This window comes from Montipora foliosa, chromosome 1 (genome assembly GCF_036669935.1).
Source record: "Montipora foliosa isolate CH-2021 chromosome 1, ASM3666993v2, whole genome shotgun sequence".
NCBI classification, from domain to species: Eukaryota; Metazoa; Cnidaria; class Anthozoa; order Scleractinia; family Acroporidae; genus Montipora; species Montipora foliosa.
This window is the reverse complement of record NC_090869.1, coordinates 19,426,374-19,432,999: the sequence shown is the minus strand read 5'-3', so window position 1 is coordinate 19,432,999 and position 6,626 is coordinate 19,426,374.

Below are 6,626 nucleotides of genomic sequence, written 5' to 3'. Positions count from 1 at the left end.
CCTGTACGGAAATCATTCCCAACTTTGAATTATCAAGACAAAATGATGAACAAACCGTTTTCCCAGTCAAATCTTTTATTGGAATCAACAATAATTTGCTCTTAGGAGAGAAAACATTTCGATTTTCTTGCAAGCGTCGACACAAACACGCTGTCTTTGCACATGCTTCGCTTCTGTTGAAAGCGATCAAGCTATCGCAAACAGCACGACTTTTTCAATCCAAAAAAAACGACGTTACACTATTTCAACTCAAATGGCCGATGAAATAAATCTCAAGAAGAAAATCGACATTCCAAAACACCATTTACCTTCCTGTAGCATCTTCCCTGGTCTCATAAAATCCATTTCAATTCCGCGATTCGGCTTGAATATTTAAGCACAGTTTAGATTGTGTTTTGGAAATCAAAAGCAGTACAAACACGAAACGCTCTTTCGTCGCTTTAAGACCTTCAATTCTTCTTTTCCGCTGCTGATTAATCTTTAGGTCTATATCTTTCTATGTTGAGCTCTGTAGAGGTTCACCTTAATTCTAAGAGGAGGAAAATATGTCTTGGAAAATTAGGACTGATGCGCTCGTGACGGCATTTTCTTCTTAAGTTAGATCGCACGTCAGCTGTCGTCAGGGAGCGTGCACCGATGGGCAAATAGAAATGATCAACTGGCCAATCAGAACGCGCGTTTTATCCAAGTTATGTTATAAGGAAATTTAATGGGTTAATAATAATAACTTTATTTCTATAGCGGTATATACAAAAGCTCTATATCGCTTTACAAACTAATTAATATCTAACAATAGCACTAAAAACAAAGATCAATTAAAAACAAGCCTAAAAAGATAAGTTTTCAATCTGGATTTAAAGACATCAACTGACCGACTTAACTATCATAGAAGGCAACTTATTTGGGCGTCAGTCAATCCTGTGGGTAAAAATGAAATGTCAGCTTGAATCTCTTATAACAAAGGATCCGCTTTTACAAGGGGTGTTCTTTCCAGGGTTACTCCACCTGATGTCTAATTCAGTAAAATGGGTTTAACTGGCTGAAACCATTTTACCAACAACAACTGCTTTGTTGGCGCTTTAAATTATACTTTCCATAAGAAATATCAACATGATTTCCAAAGGTTTTCTTTCCAAAGGTTATCTTTAATTATCAAAATGAGAAAGCTCATGAATATTAAGTTGTAACTGTCTTTAAAGAACACATTAAAGTCCTTGCCAAAGGAACTTACAAGTTAATGCCCTTACCATAGGATTAGTATGAACGTTCTTTTACTTTTTGAATTATATTTTTATTTTTTAGATACCCTCTTTCAGTTTTTTGGCTTGTCACGATGCCTTTCTCAATTGGTCATGTATCAACCCTAGGTCCTTTACTCCTTCAGTGGTCCATCCCTCAAATTGACTGATAAAGTGCCCAAATTGCACATGTCTCAACCAAGATTGGTCTTGAGATATCGATAAATTGATCAATAGTTCTATTTCGAAAGCTACGTTACAATCAAAACGACTGAATTGCGTACTTTTACAACTGGTACTGAAAAATATAGTAAATATTATACTGGTTACAACAATTGATAAGGAATTTCTACTCATTCAATATCTAATTAAATGTTAAAATCACAAAGTGTATATAATTGTCAAATAGATTAAGTTTAGAATATATTCAAAGTTGAACAAGATATATAGTTAAAAGAGCATTTGTACGGAGCATTTGTCATCCAGATATCTTTTTGTCAGCATTATTTAAGGGTGCGTTCGATTAACCCAATTCTGGAATAAGAGTAAGTGGAGTGATGATTTCAAACGGTATGTCTGGCTTTTTGAAGCATCACAGGATAATATTAAAATAGCATTTTAGCCGGTGTTTGACAGTTTTAATGTGAATCTCCTTAAAAACTAAGGATTTCTAACTTCTATTCCATGTATTCCTATTCCGCAATACGGTGAATCGAACGCATCCCAAAAAGTAAAAATAATTGAGCTTATGAAGGTAAACTTATAATTATCTTAATTAAAAAATACATTATTAAACTATCACATGATCTTGAATTCATTTCCTGAATTTGCAATTTAATTCCGTTCAGGTAGCCATGGCATTATTACCGAATAAGTGTTCTTTCACAGTTTGTAATTTTTGGCTTTGGATACGCGTTTTGAGCTTTTTGGCCTGTTTGCGACACTCAACTGGTCATGTAATGCATCCTTCTCTTTAACCCTCCTCTTCCTAGAAGAGGTGTTTGTATTCTTTTCAACAGTAGATTGCTCAACCTCTATTGGTCTCAGGTCAAACACTTGTGTGATATCATCATCTGGCAACTCGTCAGACGCCTGCTGCTCTACTTCTGTGATATCATCATCTGGCAACTCGTCAGACGCCTGCTGCTCTTTGACTGAAGGATCCTTTTGTGGCTCTTGGGTCTGTGCCTTGTTTTTCATTCTGTTATCCACTATAAAAGAGATTTCGTTTTTATTAGCTGTCGACAAGTTTATCAGTCTTTGGTTAATGTTTATAGCCGTTACCTAGTCGTTTCAGAGGCAACGACAAGGTGTATTAATTCCATCAAATAACTCTCCACTTCAATGAGAGAGTTTTACTTGGACTTCAGCAAATGTGGTGTCCATCTTTCCTTCCGTTAGAGATATTTATCGAAAAGGTGAAGCTAATCCTTCCAACTATGACGACCTTGTCTCAAAATTCAAGCCATTGTAACTATTCTTTCCTTCTTCTCGATGCTAAGAAGAGCGAATAATATTAAGCAGGGCCCGGTTGATCGAAAGCCGATATACTTAACCCTTTGGCTACTAGGGATTTGGCCGGAAAACACGTTTTGAAGCTAGTTGAGGGGTTTTTTGGTCACTGTCGTGCTGTTTAAGAGCTAAATCTCCCTACAAGCCCGTTCCCAGGTTGTACACTCCGCGGCCTTTTCAACCAGGTGCAAAATAAGCGCTTGCAAAGTTCGGGCATGCGCAGAAAACAAAATTTCGACATTATTTTTCGGTTTAAAAGTAGCACAACACTTTCGACTTTCACTTTTCGCTTTCTTTGCCTCATTTTTTTTTTAACTTGCTGGGTATTTGGTAGGCTTTATTTTGGTGGGAAGGGTTTCTGAGAAACCTTTCATCATCTTAGAATTAGGTGCTCAGAAAGGTAGGTGGGTAATGGAGCAAGCTTTTCATGGAGATTTTCAGGTCAGTGTTACATGTTTTTTTTGGCCGTTTCTCCAGTTTCCTTGACTCAATTGTGCTCATTCTGGTATAGTTTGAAAGATCTCTTCTCCCTGCACAAGTTAGTGAACAAAGCTGTTCCTGACCGTTAAAAGTGATGACGTCACAAGGGGTAGATGGGACCGTGGATAAAGGTGGACGTATTTGGCCAGATAGTAATCAAAGGGTTAATCCAGCATTAGCGTAAACTTTTGTTTCATGTTATCAAATTTTTGGTTTAACGTTTCTTTTCCTTATTTTTGTTTTTCAAGATTGACTTCTTCCACTGTAAGGTTTTGCCGAATATCAGCGTTGAACAGCATTTGGGGCTAATGAAATAAACTCCTTGGTAAATTTAGCGTTACTCGGCTTTTGAGCAACCGGGCCATGGATGTTTTCGTGCCCTTTTTATTTGATCCTTTAAGACGGCCGCTAACATGATGTCCTTTAGAAAATTGTAATAATTCCAGCAACTGTTCCGTTGCTGTTTTCTTCAGTTTTAATAGCCTCATGATCAGTTGTGAATAATCTTTCAAATAATGGGGTTGTGTATTTTTATGCAAATCAAACTCGTTTTCCCCTGAATCGAAACTTTCGAAAAATCGGCTAACATGTGAAGTCCACATATGGAGCAAACGTTTTTCAATGATGGTCAAGAAACTTTAAGGGCATAAGCGAAAAAAAAAAAGGTTGTTGTTACTCACGTGCTCTCACTTCTTTCAAGACCTCTTGACCCATGAAATCATGAAAAATGTAGGCAGCCTGCAGGTTTCTTGCATTCTTTTCATCCCCACTTCGCTTGAGGGTTATTGCTTTTCCATCTTGTAATATTGTATCTGGCATTAGAAGCCAAGCCTTTTTACCTATCAATCCGACCTTTTCCCTCATTATAGCCACGCGCATTTCGTTGGAAGGGATCGGCTGCTCTCCGTAGCGTATAAATTTGCATAATCCCTCAATATTCACAACCATGCAACTCTTGTTGGTTGTGGTGTCCACAACAGTTGGTAATATGAACGTTAGCACCTAAGAAAAGATGAAATGTCATTTTCAAAACTGATGAAATAACGATACGTTACAAAGTACTGGAGTTGATTCTCTCTTTTGTTTTCCTCTCCCTCTTTCTTACATTTTTTTTTTTTTTTTTACGTTAATTTAAACTTGAACTTGAAGTGTACCTCTCTGGTAATATTTAGTAAGATAACTTAAATTTGTTGGCGTAGATGTGAAAAACACTTATATGATACTACTCAGGAATAAGATATGGGAAATGGGTTGCTCTCGATGCGCTAGGGATGGATATTTTATTCTACAAGTGTCAAAGTATATACTACCCGGCCCATCACCAGGAACCGAGTGTCGCATTCTCAAATCTCCACACGAAAGATATCGATGGCGTCACTGCTTACAAGCTTTTCCGCCATAGCTAAGACTGTTTTGCATTAGACTGGCTTCTACATATATTCCAAACAAATTCCAGAGAGCTAAACATATGAATTCAAATTTTCTTTTAAAGAGCTTAATTTTAGGTATTTTACAAGCCGATAATAAAAATTATATCAGTCTATGCAACACCATAATGGGGATTGCCTCGTTAGATACCATAATTATTGATAATCTTGATGTTAGTGATATATTTGGCGTCTGATTTATTACCTCTTGAAGAGGTTTCTCCTTTATAAACTCTGAGATTTCCTTGAGTACGCTGGTTAGCTGGATCTGCTGCTTGACTGAATTTACAGGTGGCGTTCTAGAGGGCTTGCACTCATGATAAATCGGAACGATTGCCCTGGCTATGTGTTCCAAAAGGCTCTCCATGGAAGGTTGTTCGTCTTCAGGAAGCACTTTCAAAGTCTGTATAACATAGTTGTAAAATATGATTCAACATGATATACCCATCCGATTGATAGCGACTTTTTCTTAACCAGGTCCTGCGAGCTTCGAACAACCGGGCTCTGGTGTCTATTTAGAATTATATAGTCGCCAAAAAAAGGGGGAACCCACGCCCAGATAAAAAGTTAAAAGATAAAAATTAATCCCAGCGGGTGACATTTGTTAATTAATCAATTAATTAATTTATTTATTTATTCAACTAACACTGTTGGCTAATTAAGGACGGTGTCTACTAATTCAAAGGTATTTTTGCCGCGGTTTTTGATTATGCAGGAAATGTAGATCTTGACGAGTTTCATTGAAATCCAGAAGGAAAATTGGGGGTAACCATGCATTTTTCCACGATAATTCATGAATAAATTTGTAAAAGCGTTAAAATACAAAGCAATGTATGGCGTTCTTTCTCAAATTGAAGCTTAATTATCTCTCACAAATGTATGGTTAACCCCAATTTCCTTTTTGGATACCAAGACTACTTACTAAGATCTACTTTAACCGGATAGTTTTAAACTGCGCAAAAATATCCCTGTATTAGTGAGCATCACCGATAGGAAACTCGAGTATCTCGAGATGCGCAGAACGTATGCGCAATAACAATAGTAGGTACCGTCCTTAAAGTTACTCAATTGGAAAGACTCTTTAATAATAGTGATAAAGAAAAAAAATTTCACCCCGTGTACCTGATTACACACAAGACGCCTGCTCGGAAAAACAAATCAGTAGTGTTGTAACTTGTTGCAGGCATCATATACGAGAGATATGGTGTATGCTTACATGCGTAACTGGAAGACTGGTCGTTGTCAACGCTGAATACATTAGAAACACCATGGTACATTCTACGCACATCCCAGCCATATAACAACATTCCTTTCCGGCATAGTTAATAGAGGGAATGGTTATGAAACCCGACAAATTTCTTTTTGTTCTCTTTTTTGGCCTTGACCGTGCACAAAACATAATAGTTGTTTACTCCATACTGAGGAACTAACCAATAGAAACGTGTTGATTACGTAATTCATGCATAATGTATGAGCGCAACAAAAAAGATTGTGCACGGTCGTGGACTTTCCAACCTAGATCTTGGCATCTTTGTTTGCTTCTTTAATGTTTGCTGAGCTTCCAAACCATTCCTCTCTATTAACTATGTTTCCGGGGATTAGGACACTTGACTGTAGTCTGCGTGGCGTGGGGCATTTGAAGTGGATGCGTCAATTCTCGAAAAAGTTTTTTTTTCTTGCGCTCAAGTCATGCACCTTAAAGGAAACAATATCCCTCCCTCTTACGAATAGAACGAGCTCACAATGAAAGGACTAGAAAGGGTTTTAAAAGTTATCTGTGAAGGAAAGGGATTGTTTAATGTCCCACTCGGTTATTTCAGTTTTCCTCAACTTTATTTAGCAACTGCTCATCAACATGTAGTCTGTTTGAGTCAGACGAAGGGAGGTTTTGGGTTTCTAAAAGTTTAGGTTGCACCATTTAATACCAATTTTGAACAGTGGGACAGGAAAGTCCATATGCCCTACGGGT